Source organism: Grampus griseus (assembly GCF_964374135.1).
Source record: "Grampus griseus genome assembly, chromosome: 12".
Lineage (NCBI taxonomy): Eukaryota > Metazoa > Chordata > Mammalia > Artiodactyla > Delphinidae > Grampus > Grampus griseus.
In genome coordinates, this window is record NC_139006.1 from 43026939 (window position 1) to 43041551 (window position 14613).

Here is a 14613-nt window from a genome sequence, read left to right on the forward strand (position 1 = left end):
TGTCAGTTATTAAGCACTTACTATGGGCTTTTACCACTCACAACTGGAGTACAGTCAGCCCTCCATATCCATGGGCTCTACATCCACACTTTCAACAAACCGCAGATCGAAAATATTGAAAAAATCATTCCAGAAACTTCCAAAAGGCAAAACTTGAATTTGCCATGCACCAGCAATTATTTACATAACATTTACACTGTATTTATAATAGTATTTGTGTTTATAACTATAACAATACATTGTATTTACAACTACTTACGTGGCATTTATGTGGTATTATGTATTATAAGTAACCCAGAGATGATTTAATGTATAAGGAAGGGTGTGTGCAGGTTATATGCAAATACTGCACCATTTTACATACGGGACTTGAACATCTGCAGGGGTCCTGGAACCAATTCTCCAAGGATACCGAGGAACAAATGGATTCCCATTCTTCCCATCTAACAGCTGGGAAACTAAGTAACTTGCCCAAGGGTAATTCAGAGTTATTATTCTCTTAGCTTTAACTTGGTCTACCCTTTGGTAAGTCTAATTAGAACTGATGGAGAATGCTGAGTTTGCTCCAAATGTCCAGTAAGCTTGGAGGTACCTTGGCTACTTCCCTCCCCTTTAACTTTTCTGATCCTGTGCCTTTTCCCTGTCTCCTTTTTGCTCCCGTGTCACAAAAGTATCCTTGAAACCTTGTGTTATCTGCTGTCATCAGCGAAAAGGGCTACATGTCAGTGGTGGCCACTTCCCAGCGATGTTCTTGCAGGGAGAAGTCGGGTGGCCCCAGGTCGGCAGAGCCCGGGCAGCTCGCCTGTGCAGTCTGGGTGGGAGCTGGCGGCCAAGGGCTGCTGTGAGGAAGAGCCTCCGTGCAGCCTGTCGTCCTGTGCCAAGAGGTACAGACGTGCCCCATGAAGCGCCTTAGTATCATTAACATCTTCCATTTGCCGGGCACTCCACTGTCATTTTTATTGGTTCTTTTTACTAGCCATACCTGCACCAGAGCTGTGTTCAGTTTTTGTTTTAATTAAGTGCTCTGGCTGAAGTGGGAAAGACCGAAGGCCTTGGGGAGCTGGTCTTCAACTGCCAACCAGTCAGGGATCAGACGGAACCGCGCAGCTCCCCATGGGGGTCAGCCCTCAACCACTGCAGAAAGGGTTCCGGGAGCTTGGGCTTCACTGTAAGGAAAGATGCCCCAGTCAGTCTGGCTAGAGCTGTCAGCCACTGACGTCTGGAGCCTGTGCTGGGCCATTCTATTTCACCCTAATCCAGAATGTTCCCTTGGATTTTCCTAAAATACCAAAAGCATGAAAATCACACTAAGCCTCTTTTAGTTTTTAAAAGACACGTCCATCTACATGCTTGCGCTTCAGGGTCCTTTTTTTTTCTTTCTTTCTTTAATGCCTAACTGCACTGCTTTTTATCACTTCAGCTAGGGAATTCCCTGGCGGTCCAGTGGTTAGGGCTCTGTGCCCTCACTGCCGAGGGTGCGGGTTCAATCCCTGGTTGGGGAACTAGGATCCCACAAGCCACACAGTGCAGCCAAAAAAACCAACAAAATGAAACTTCACCTATAAATGACAGCCCCCAAAGCAGCCCTGTATAAGAGGCCTGGACCTGGACTTGGAACTTCACTCCTCCGTGGTGAGGTGAACCTGAGAAACTGCCTACCCTCTCTGAGGGTCCGTTTTTCTCACCTAGGATGGGTATAATCCCAGTGCCTCCCCTCCCCCTTCAGCTTGCTTATACTGTGTGGACAGAGTATCACAGGAGTTAGCACACATCGGAGTTTATCTTTCAGGTTACTTGTCTGCCCCCTCCACGAGACTGAGTCCTCCAAGGACAAGGAATTTATCTACGTCAGCACCATCTATCTAAGCCAGTACCTGACACTACGAAGGGCCCTGCAAAGCTTCCTTAGAAATGAAGTCACATACAAGAAAGCCATTTGCAAATCGTTAAGCACTATTCTCATGTACCTTAGTAATTGATTACTCATTGCATGGTCCCGGACTCGAGATGTGACAGAAATACTGCTGGGTACCAAAGGAGCCAGGATTTAGTAACTCAAAGAGCTGGAACTGAAATGTAAACTAGGACACAGTACCAGTTCTGAACTTCTTTGGGTTACTGCGTAAATACTCAGTCTTAAAACACGTGGATTAACACAGGGTGAACATTTAGAGGGGCTGATATGGAGAGAGATGTGGCAGCCTACGTCGTGCTGGGACATCTAAAATTGTATACTAGGGCCTTCCCAAGAGAGATCAATGTCACAGCAAGGCAAAGGCTTACATTTTGACAAGGCAAGATTTTATTTCTTCTGAGTTTTTACATTTTCTCTTCACACACTTTTAAGGCTTAAATGTTTAGTCTCCCAGTTTGGTCGGGCCACCTTCGGTCCCATTTCTTAGAAAGTAATACACACTGTTTACTACCCAGGCTTTACTTGTGAACAGTCATTAGATGGTACAAGACCCTCATCCTCTCCATTGGGTCCTCCTTCTGACTTGCCCCAGGTATTGCCACTGTCGTTTCTCCAGCATCTTCTCTTAACTATTTCTAAGTTATTCTTTACCTCCAAATTCCTGCCCTTGCACACAGTAAGTGCTCAATAAATGAATCCTATTTTCAGAGTTTTTCTGTATAGCAGCAGTCTCCTTCATCTTGACTTTTCTCAGATCACCACTCACATCCCAAGAGGTGGTTCTAACATACATCACTTGAGATTGTAGTTAAATGCTATGAATAGGATCTAGGATTCCATGATCCTCTTCTCTTTTTTTTGCGGTACACGGGCCTCTCACTGTTGTGGCCTCTCCCGTTGCGGAGCACAGGCTCCGGACGCGCAGGCTCAGCAGCCATGGCTCATGGGCCAAGCCGCTCCGCGGCATGTGGGATCTTCCCGGACCGGGGCACGAACCCGTGTCCCCTGCATCGGCAGGCGGACTCTCAACCACTGCACCACCAGGGAAGCCCTCTTCATAAGTTTAAAAACATAAACCTGAGAAACATACCTTGAACGTTACCACCCCACCCGCAAAATAATCCTGAAAATAGTGAAATCACCAGCACTATGAATATCCTACTGTTAATTATAAAAATTCAACGTGTGAATGAATACCACGTTGAGAAGAAAAGAGAATGAAGCTAGCATAATCCGTTTTCTAATATTCTTGTTACACTTTTATTTAGGTCTGTGTGTTTCTACAGCAACATGCTTTCCACTGTAAAATAAATTTTCTGCCAGTCTCTTTTTTTCTGGAGTAAAAAACGATGAGATATTTGTTCAAGATGGAAAGAAAATATCTAAAATCTATTTATATATAACTTTGTCAGAAAAAAATGTCACAGAATAGAAACCAACATTCCAGATGAGCTGGCTTAATGAAATTAATAGAATTATTAATTAAAGCTACTATTAGTTTATTTAATATAATTCTCAAACCCACAAACTTATACTACTGGGAATATGGTGGCTGAATACTGTGATTATTTGAAAAGCAAACGAAATTAGAGGTGACAGATCCCTGCATCATCACAGCAATTGTTTCTATTTTATACGAGTGCTCGTTTTGTCAAACTAAGAACAAGTCGGAAGAGGTCATTAACTGGTCAGCAATGCTGCATCAGAATACCAACCAGTTACCCTGATTCTGCAGCCTATTCAAAGCATATATTAGTACACATCAACTTCAAGTAAAACTTCTACTGATTTTATATAGTCTCCAAGACAGAAGTCAAGAATTAGAAAATTAAAAAAAAAAAAAGAATTAGAAAATTATAATGCAATTATGCATTAGGGAAGTACAAACAATATACCAGAAGATCTAGCCAAATACAGGCCCTACTTCTAGAATACTGGAATTAAAATTTACGAAAGTCATTACAAAGAATAATGCTAGTTAAATGCCATTGAACTATTTTTACTCTTTTTATACGAAATGTACAAATTTCGGAGGGGGGGTGACAGTGGCAGCGGTGCCTCTTACTACCTTATGTAAAACACTTGAACATTCTCATCAATATTGCCATCATCTGTTTAATACTTCCACTATATTTTCTCAACGTCTGTTTCCTTAAAGTTGTATGGAATGACATAATAAGCAATACAATCTGAATTACACCCCCCCAAAAAAATTTACTAAAGTCATTGCCATGACGACCTTCATGATGTTTTAAGAACCCCGGTATTATGACTGCTCCCCTAATCCCAAACCATTCCAAATAAAATTTACTCCTGTGAAAAGCTGTCAATCTCCTTGTAAGCCAACTTTTGTGAATCCTCTGGAGTTTGGGCAGCAATTATGCCCCTCAGAGAGCGCCTCCCACCCCCTCTAGCAATGGGAAGGGTCTGCAGAACAAACTTAGAAGCAGCTGTGGAGCTGAGTATCAAAGGAAAGTAGAGGGGAGAAAAACCAGCTTTGGTATAAAGCATCCACCTGGATGGGCTGTCTGAGGTGACAGTGAGAGGGAGGGGGCCTGGGCGAGCCACACTGCCAGAGGCCTCCTGAGACTGCCCATCTCCTAGGAGACCAGAGGGGGTGCTACTGGCCCAAGGCAACAGACGCCCCAGAAGGAGACACGGCAGAAAGGCCCCTGCGCAGCACCTGGACGACCTATTCACAAGAGAAACACTGAAGACGGAGACTGGGACTTTGTCAGCAAGATCAGCCGTTTTTCATACGTCAAACATTCTGGGCTAAGATAATAAAATGACAGAAAATGTTCGTCGACCACTCCTGTTTTAAGCACTTCTTAAACAGTAATTCATTTAACGCTGATGACCCTAGGAGGTGAGTATGACCACTGTCCCCATCTGACCCAGGAGGAAACTGAAGACCACGTTGGTCCTGGGCAGAGCTGAGCTTTGGCCCCGGCAGTCAGGCCCTGGAGTCTACTCTTAACATGTTCTATGTGATGGGGCTTCTCAAAAGAGGCTGATACTGTCCCCAGACTCGTCAGAGGCTGGGACCACACACAGCAAAATGGAAGCATGTTAAGCACTGGAAATATTCTTCTGTGTTCCCAATTTTTTTTTTTTTTTTTTTTTTTGCTGTATTTTAACAGGTTTGCTCTTCTTAAGTTGCTCCAGGAAAGCACCTCAGGCAGTGATACGAATCTAATGTTATATCATCTTCTCTTTAATGGATTCTTTTATTTGAACAGCTAAGAATTTTGGAATCAACAGACCATGGATTTAAAAGCAGACTCTGAAATCTGACAGTTCTGGACTCAAATCCCAGCATAGTCACTAACCAGTTGTTGGACCTTCAGTAAATTAAGTCAACATCTATTAACAGACTCCTCCTTTGTAAAATGGAAATAATAACCATAACTCCTTGAAGGACTGTGTGAGGATTAAAGGAGACCAAGTAGCCCACTGCTCCTGAGCGATGCAGAGGCTGCCGGTCGGGGGACCACTTTAAAGCCCTCTGTTATTCATGATGACATTCCACTTCCTAACTACAGAGTCAGTTAGAGGCTGGGACAGTTGACATCAGACTCTTCAAGGAGGGAATCACGTTTGTCTCTGGACTGCAGCCCAGTAAAGTGGAAGCCTCGGGGCCACACACTCCCTCCCTTCACTCCTGCGTGGATCTGGTCCAAATGTCCATTCCCTGACCCAGAACAGTGAAGAAGCCAGGATAGTGAAAGAGTTCACCTGTGTAAGTTCCTTAAAAACCACATGGCAGGGCCTTCCCGGGCAGTCCAGTGGTTAAGACCACGCTTCCAATGCAGGGGGTGCGGGTTCGATCCCTGGTTGGGGAACTAAGATCTTGCCTGACACGCCGCAGCCAAAAAAACCCCCAAACCAAACTACATGGCAAAAGCCACAGCAAGTTTAGGTATCAAAACGAATCCACAAGCTGAAGAAACGTGGTGGAAAGAGCCCTTATGGGACCCGGTGCTAAAAATAACAGTTCCCTTTGTCTTGTGTTAAGAGAGGAAGGATGGGGACTGAGTGGTGAGACCGCGGACTGAACCGGGTGAGTTACCCTGGACTGGGGACATGTAGTTAAAACTAGAAATTGATAATTACAAGCTTCCAAACTAGTCTTGACATTCGGTAACCCAATTATCACAAAGGAAGCAACACTTATCTCTGTCATTCTCCAGCATTCCTTTCCAAATTCCTCTTTCTTCCCAGAAGCCTACAGCCTAACCTCTCTTAAATCTGTCAGCCCTTTGTAGGTAGCACATTTTTGCCTCCTTCCTTACAGACCGGATCAAACCGCCCATCTGCCAGGGTTCACTGCCAGGTGATCAGGGGAAAGCAGTAATTCAGGGTGTGAAGGAGTCTAGACACTCCCAGGAAAGGTTTGCATTACAAAGATGAGTTTCAAATGTCTATACTCAGGTGGAGATGGGGCTGGTGATGGGGGAAGAACTGAGTGGCCCTGGACGGTGCCCGGGGCTTCCCTCCAAGGCCTCCCCAGGTTCCCGCAGTTTCCCAGGGTTCCAGAAATGGACTCGACACAGGAGACCCTTACCGCCCCCCCATCCCCGCTCCTTCACACCTGTGGGACTTCCCTGTACTCCCCCCCACGGCACCCTCTCCTCCCCGCTCCCCTCCCCCCCATATTAAAAACACCCGAACTAACTACCTGGAGGGCCCACAAGAGCTGAACTGTTTCCAGTTGCTAAACACAAATCGCAAATCTCAGAAAGTAGTGGGTTTCCAGAAAAAGGAAGTTCCCACTGGGGTTTGCAAAGCTGCCCGAGACCAAACTGCTGTGACAAAAACTACAATTAAAGCTCAGACACTCTGGCCTTCCAATACTGGAAGACCACTTCCATTTGTTTTGAAAATTTGTTTGAAAACAAACTTCCATTTGTTCCCACTTCCACTTGTTTTGAAAATTCTGTGACCCAAGATGCGGACCAATTTAGGATAGGATATGAATAAAAAAAAAAATTCAGTCACAAAGGAAAGTTTGCTGTCAGATATAAATGGATCTTTTTTTTTAAGGAAAAAAAGGCTCCGTCAGATTGTTATAGCAAAAGCTGAAAGGAAGAAAGTCTGACAGTAAAAAAAAAAAAAAAGTGTTGAACAGAATTACTGAAAACCTAAAACACGTCTAATTAGGTTGGGCCTCCTGTAGTCTGACAGGACGCGCTGGGGTCCAGTGTCTAGTTCACAGCCATGGGCGCTAGGTAATATCCCCTCACATGCAGGTTCAATCCCAGCCCGTAGGGGATATTAGCGAGATATCCTGAATGGCTTAAATGCCCATTTATTTCTAGACCATATAGAAGCTCAATCTCTGTTATAAAGACTCGACACCATTCAGAGACCATCCTCTCTTGAAAGAGAAGGCAAAGAGAAACTTTCACAGATCTGGAAACCCAAAGGGCCTAAAACTTGACAAGTTCATCTGTTTCCCTTGTGATGTTCATGCAACAAACAGAGAATCACTTCAGCTTGGAAGCCCGTCCTCTGCAAACCCTGACCGAGGGCAAAAACTGAATCCTGTTCCTCTTGGCACTACTTAGCAGGTAGCAAGAGGTTCAGGTAACAATGGTTGAGCTGAGGGACTTCCCTGGCAGTCCAGTGGTTAAGACTCCTTGCTCCCACTGCAGGGGGCACGGTTCGATCCCTGGTCAGGGAACTAAGATCCTGCATGCCCTGCAGTGGGGCCAAGAAAAACAACAACAAAAAACAATGGTTGAGCTGAATTCAGCTTCTTTAGAATATTACTAGTGTTAAATAAAAATGTTTATCAGCACAAGGTTTCAAATTCTAAAGCTCCATTTTCTTTCATTTTCATTTATCAAAGTCAATCAATCTCCCTTTTTGGACCAATTAATTCCCACTACCTATCCCCTATCTAAATTCTCCAAAGAAGCCTTTCAAATAGCATCCTGACTAATCGGTACAAGGCAGTGAATGATCAATCAAGAGAAGTAAAAAAGGTTCTAGAAATAAAAGTTCTAGAATACTAGTTTACGTCTGGTCCTGAGATTTTCAACATACGTAACCACAAAGCAACTCCTATATCGATTCTGCTTTTGAAGGGGCAGTGGAGATGCCAAAAGATAACTTGAAAGTGAACTTATTAAATCACTGAAGTGGAGCTTTGGCCTAAATCAAGGTGAAAACCTAAGAGGTCTCACGCACAACTCACAGTCCTATTTGAAGAAGGGGCTCTTCTTGCTTGAAATCCATCTACAATGACGAGAGGATGCCCTTATAGGTGACATGTGTTAGGGGAACCAGATTTTAAGTCAGGGTTTACGTTCGAGATGAATGGCATCCACTTGCTCCTTTGTTGGCAAATACTTCGCTTTCTATTTCCTGGATCAGATATGAGAGATAGTGAGCTGACATATATGTAGGTTCATATCAATTTAAAATAATACACCTGAGTACTCACTGCAATATGAACATGCAAGAGTAAAACTACAGATTTCTTTCGTCACCTTTTAACCTTCTTTATTTTAATCTCGTTTTAATATTTAATGAGGCCAAAATCTTGCCAATGAGACTACTTGCCAAGTGGAAAATGATTAGTTTATAAAGATTCCTGGTACCCAAGCCAAGATAGTAGGTGCTCAGTAATTGTTTCCTGAGTGAATGAAAAAAGTTCCACACTTATGTTAATGCCATTTAGTTTCTTCACCAATTTGAACTTTCTGTAAAGGAGAGCAAACATTCCTGCATCAGAAAAAATAATACAGCCACAAAATATTATTAAAAATCAGGAAAATACCCATTTTAAACAAGGTGGTTAATCCTAATTGCTCCAGATAACCTATAATTGCCATAGCTGTTAAACACACTCTTCTGTCACGTTTACAGAAGTTTGATTCCTTCTTTAAGAAAAAAAAAAAAGGGTATCCCTCCTGCCTAGTCTCCAAATTCAAAATAAGATTTTGGTGATAATTTCAATAATACAGAAAATGCATGTTTTTTCTAGTAAGTAGATAGAATGAGTATTCCTTCTCCCTTCCCACATGACAGCACCTGAATGAACAGTGGTTTCCCAAGTGCTATTAGTATCCAGCTTCTTCAAAGGCAAGGTCATGAACCACTGGGCGTGCCTCACAGGGAAGCTGCTCTAATTTTCATCTTGGAGACTCTAAGGACAGACTCTGGCCCCTAGTGAAGTCGATGAAACAGAAACACTGGACGTGCACCACCAACCCCAGAATCTCTCCACTAATAGATTTCCTACTTACAGGATTCCTTAAAAGTATTTCTGGAAGTAATCTGGGTTGGGGTCAAGTACCTCCAACTGAAGGCACCTTTGTCACAAGTTTACGAACGCTGCCAAGTATACTTTAGGTATACGTTAGGGAGCTAATTTTCACATTTTCGTTTGGTACCAAGAAAGGTACAGTCCACAAAAGCTTTAGCAACAAAACTATGATATTTAGAATCTAAACTCCTACTAGTATTCTTTTTTCTGTAAATGATAAAGACTAAAGTTACAGATCTCTATCATCCCACCTAGGCTGAAGTACTGTTGACTGAGGCAGGAAAAATGCTACATTTTCATGCAAAGAGAACAGCTATGAAGAGGTAGGATATGCGACGTGCTAAGCCTTTAAATACCACGTTATCTCCACCTGGGAGCTAGATGTTGTACTAGCAACTGGATCATCTTAAATCACAACAGCCTTGGGTGGGGAGGGGCGGGAACTAAAACCATCCCTTACTTTGAATACAGACCTTCAAGAGAATTCCTGAATGAACCAGTTAAGGTAACCAACACAACCACCAAGCCCTCCACCCACTCCAAAACCAACTAAAACCAGGCACTCCACGAGTGAAAACATCACCAATTCCATAATCTTCATTAATCCTTGAGTGCATTCATTTTTCAACCAGTCCCATAAGTGATACACTTATGAACACCCTCAAGAAGTAAAAACAGTAAATGCATTGATAGTAACAGGCTCTTCATTTTTTTGAGAAACTCGCAATGTTACAAAAGAATCAAACATCGGGGGGGGACTGTGGCCTCAAGTGGTCCTTAGTGGAATTCAGCGCCACTCCACCGGATGAGGGTCTAGCCTGTATTAAAGTTAGACAGCCTATGTTTATAATTAAGTGATAATGACTGAAGTTCGAGGTACACAGGGCATTTCCTGGGGATTAATGACCAGCCAAAGGAGTTGCCGACCTAAAGCAAAGCCTCCGGCCAGTAACCCCAGCCAGTCCTTAATCCCCAGGAAATGCCCTGAACCTCAACAGCGATTTTAGTAAATACAGGAGGAAAAAGTTTAATATCAGCTTTGTACTTAAATTAAACACCTGTTTCATACTTAGAATGCTCAGACTTCATAAAGTGAGTTCTACAGGAGTTACTAAAGAGTTCCCTTAAACTTCTTAAGGCTGATAAAAAAAAATGTTCACTCTAACATTCGTGAAAGCAAAGAGGGCAACTTTTTGTAGTGTTTTAACTGCAAGAGACTTAGCTAAGATACTGTTTGAGAGGCATAATGATAACATAACCAACATATGGACCCTCAAATCTACATTTAACCTGGGAGTTACCTGACAATCACTCAAGAATAAAAGAATCAGTGTTCAGGTTTACAGAAATGATTGATCTCACTCAGTTAAAATGAAAGACTGTGACAGTGACTGCAATTCTTAGAACAAAACCAAACCAACTAAACAAACCCCCCTAATCTTTCGTGGATCTCATGTCATTATTCTATGTGACACTGGTGTCAAGAAACCAGTAGACAAATGCCAGGGGACAAACTGCTTCATTGTTAAATTCAAGCAGATAGATACTTTAATAAACTCTCTTAGGCTTTTAACTCTTAATTAATCAGGTGCTACTTGAAACCAGGGCGTTTTAAGGGTTTTTACTTTATCAGAAGAATGTGATCGTTTATTTCTGCTTTCAAAGAAAAAGCAAACCCAAATTCTCCAAAGAGGAGAAAGAACTCTCCTGTCCATCCTTACAACGCCCTACAACCACCTCCTGGTCTGTCAGAAACTACCGTGCACACTACAAGTGCAGAAAGCCACGTAAGCCTCTGGTCTCGTGTATTTTAGAGAACTTTGGTGTTTATAGTACCTTTCACAGCCCCTTTCTCGGTTGGCCTTGAGGCTTGCTGATTAGCAAGTAAACGTTTGAAAGGGTCAGTGTGTCCAGAACTGGAATTTCCACTTTGGAAAAAGCACAGAGGTACCTGACATCTGTTCCTTGAAAGACCTGCACTACACCTCCAAACTTAGAGCTGAAATTCCTACTTCTGCTTGATGGCAGGGAGGGCAAAGCTGTAAAACCCCGTGGCTACTCCTGCCTGGAAAATAGAGCAGAGTCCCCAAGGACCTCTGCGTTCTGGCTCCTACAGCACAGTACCCAAAAGATGAATACAGTTTTAATAATATGAATATATTCCTCCAGGAAAAATAATAAGACAAGCATCCAATCGAATCCCCAATCTCCACCCAGATTTCTAAGTGCTTAGAAATAAATATTTTTTGTGTGAAAACTGTTTCCTTATCTTTGTTGAGGATATTGAAGTCCAGAGAGGTGACCTGACTTGCCCAAGGTGGCTCAGCTTCTGGGCTAGCACTCCTACTTTGGTGTTCTTTCCACTCTACTGTGTGGTTATCTCAGTAGTCTATCTTCCCACCACTTATCTGCCCCCTAGACAGAGAGCTCCATGGTGCTAGGAAAGACAGCAATGTTTCAGTGCCCACTCTGCTGGGCACCATGGGGCACACTCCAGTTGGGAGCCTGGCTGGCAGTGGACATACTACCTTTCCATAACTTTAACAAGTGACTTTCGTTTATGAAAACTACATCCCAAATGTTGCTTTACATTCAACTACACCTTATGGTATAAACTGGCACTCAACCGCCAGTCTCTCCAAAACCCGCCCCTTTACAGTAAGTAGGATTGGCATGTTTTCTTTTTAAATAATTTATAACTTTTTCTACCTTCAAAAGTTAGGGCGAATATGTAATACCGTATTTTAATGGTTATTTTATTCAAAGATATTTTAAGTAACTGCTCCATTTATATGCACAGTATTCCTGCACTCTTTGCCTTATAAACTCAGGCATTCAGTGGAGAGAGGCTGCGAGGGTTGAGCTGACCCTTTTGTTCTGAGAACTTTGACGTTTTCAGCGTTACTGCGCAGCAGGGATTGTTAGGTAGCTTGCCCTCTCACAGCCTTTAAGGTTAGGTGTAAACTGTCCTGAAAAGCATCGAGAGAGTTAAGCTTCTAAGGGTGAAATCAAATCCGACTCAGCATATTTGCTACTTTGAAAAACTTCCCCCCAACCCAGACCTGAGTTAGCACAAGTTAGTCTCGAAGTGGTACCAGAGAAACATTTCATGCATAGAGTTTGGTTTGGTTACCTGGGTGGGGGAAACAATAGCAGGTGAAACTACTGTGGGAGAATTGGTGCTTCTGTGCCCATTGGCTTCTGGAAGAAGAGGCAGGGGGTCGTGTTTCACGGAAACCACCACCACCGCATCCACAGGCTCCGAGGAGGGGCGGATACAAAGTCTTTTAGGGGAAGAGGGGCCGCAGATTTCCCCCGACCCGAACACGGACTCGTACAGGGCGCGCTTGGGCGCAGCCTCCGATTTCACGTCGGGCCCGACCTGGCTGTCTCTGGGGAGGATATAGGTGTTCCCCAGCGAGGGCGGCTGGGGGCGGTGGTGGTGAGAGGGATGGGTGGGGGGATGGGGGGAGTGGTGGCGAGCCGCCCCGTTCAGAGCCTCGGCGTAGCAGCCCTGCGGGGCGGGCGAGCCCAGTTTGGTGCCGATGCCCGCGATGCTGTTGAGCGTGGCGATGGAGACGGCGCCGATGCAGTGGTTGGTGTAGGTCTTGGAGAGCTTGGCCGCCTTGGACAGCATCTGCATCCTGGTGCCCAGCAAGTTCTTGCCGATGGCTTTGTTCTCGTACCAGGTCACATCGCCCTCGCTGCAGTGGTCCCGGGGCCGCTGGAAGAACGCCTTGCAGAGGGGGTTGCGCTTCGACAGGTACTTGACGAAGCTGGCGTAGGGGCAGAACTCGGTGCCCGTCTCGTACATGCGCGGCAAGTTCTCCTCGTCGCTGCTCTCGGCGCGCTTCTTGCTCCACGACGACGAGCGCGACTTGTGGTAGGGCCCGAGGGACTTGAAGTAGACGAACTTGCGGCCGTCCTCGTCCATGGCCAGCCCGAAGGAGTCCTCCTCCAGCTCGCGCTGGTTCTCGCGGCCGCGCGTGCAGAAGTACATGCACGTCTCGAACCAGACCTTGTTGAGCAGCCCGAAGGGCGTGTTGGTGCTGAAGACGCTGGAGGTGTAGAGCTTGCGCAGGTCGGCGCGCGTGATGGCTTGCTTCTGCACCACCGGCCCGGCGCCCTGCTCCTCAAGCTTGCGGATGACCGCGGCCAGCGTCAGGTTAGCGCTGCGCAGCTCCGGGTCCTTGGTGAGGTCGAGCGTGCGGCAGTACGGGGGCTCGTTGAGGTAGCGGTTGAGGGAGCTGCGGATGCTTATGAGCGACGACTTGCTGTAGAGCTGGCCGCTCTTGGAGCGGGCCTCGGCGTAGAAGGAGCGCAGCACGCGGCACAGCGCCCCCTTGTCCATGGTCTCGAAGTCCGGGCTCTGCGCCTTCTCGCTCAGGTACTCCCGGAAGATGCGCACGGCGTAGCGGGTGGCCAGCCGGGTGTTCTCGCTCAGCCGGGCCCGCTCGGGGCGCTGCAGCACGTCGGGGTCCAGCTCGGCGCCGTCCCCAGGCGGCCCGCCGCGGGCCCGGGGCGCCAGCAGCCGCGGCGGCGCCTCGGGCTCCAGCGCGGCGCTCTGGTCCATATTGATCATATGGACCGGCTCCGGCTCCAGCTCCTCCCCGGCCGAGTCCTCGGGCTCCAGGGGCTCGTCCCAGTCCAGACCCATCTCTTCCTCCTCCTCTTCCTCCTCCTCCTCCTCCTCCAGCCCCCCACCTCCGTCCTCCTCCTCGTCCCCCGTTATCTGCACCTCCTGGATCTCGTCCTCCTCCTCCTCTTCCTCCTCCTCCTCGCCCGCGCTGCAGTAGTGCGGGCGGCCGTGGCGGCGGCCTCGGCCCCCCGCACCGCGCTCGCCCTCGCCCCGCTCCCCATTGTTCTCGGCGGCGGCGGCGGCGGCGCTGGCGCTGCCGCCCGCGCTGGTGTTACAGTCCCCGCTGCCAGGCATTCTCGCCATATTGCCGTCTCTCTGCCAGTCCTCGGGCAGGGCGCATGCGCTATATTGGACCGCAGCGCTGAGAGCTTTTGTGTTTAATGACCTTCAGCTACCGGGAGGCAAAGCCGGGCTCTTAAAGGAGCCGCGCTCCAATTGTCAGTTCGGAGCTCTGCTCCGGAGGGGCAGCGGCGCGCAGGGGATGGAGGGGTAGGGAGGCGGGGGGTAAATGAGACAGGGAGAGCGTAAGGACCGAGGCTGGCTGGACCCTCTTCCTCCCCCACCTCTCTCCCCACTCCGAAGAAAACTTTGAAGGGAAAAAAAGGAAGGGGAGGGAGAGCTGTCGGTGGGGGTGAAACACTCCCAACTTACCCTCTGGCTGAGTGGCGCGCGGGCCCGGGCGAGAGAGAGAGGGAGGGCCGGCGGGAGGGAGGGGCGGCCGCTTCTCTAAGTAATGCCCGAGGAGCAGTGCCCCTTCCACCGCCCCCTCATTGCCCCCCGGAG

General features: G+C 46.7%; 1 protein-coding gene across 1 annotated transcript in view; it reads right to left on the minus strand.

Moving 5' to 3' along the window:
- Positions 1 to 12561, minus strand: part of KCTD1 (potassium channel tetramerization domain containing 1) — an 87456-nt gene extending 74895 nt beyond the window's left edge. The window contains exon 1 of the mRNA XM_082667218.1: positions 12325 to 12561. The gene's annotated coding sequence lies outside the window, so the exon portion shown is untranslated. The remainder of the gene's footprint in view (positions 1 to 12324) is intronic.
- Positions 12562 to 14613: the final 2052 nt, after the last annotated feature.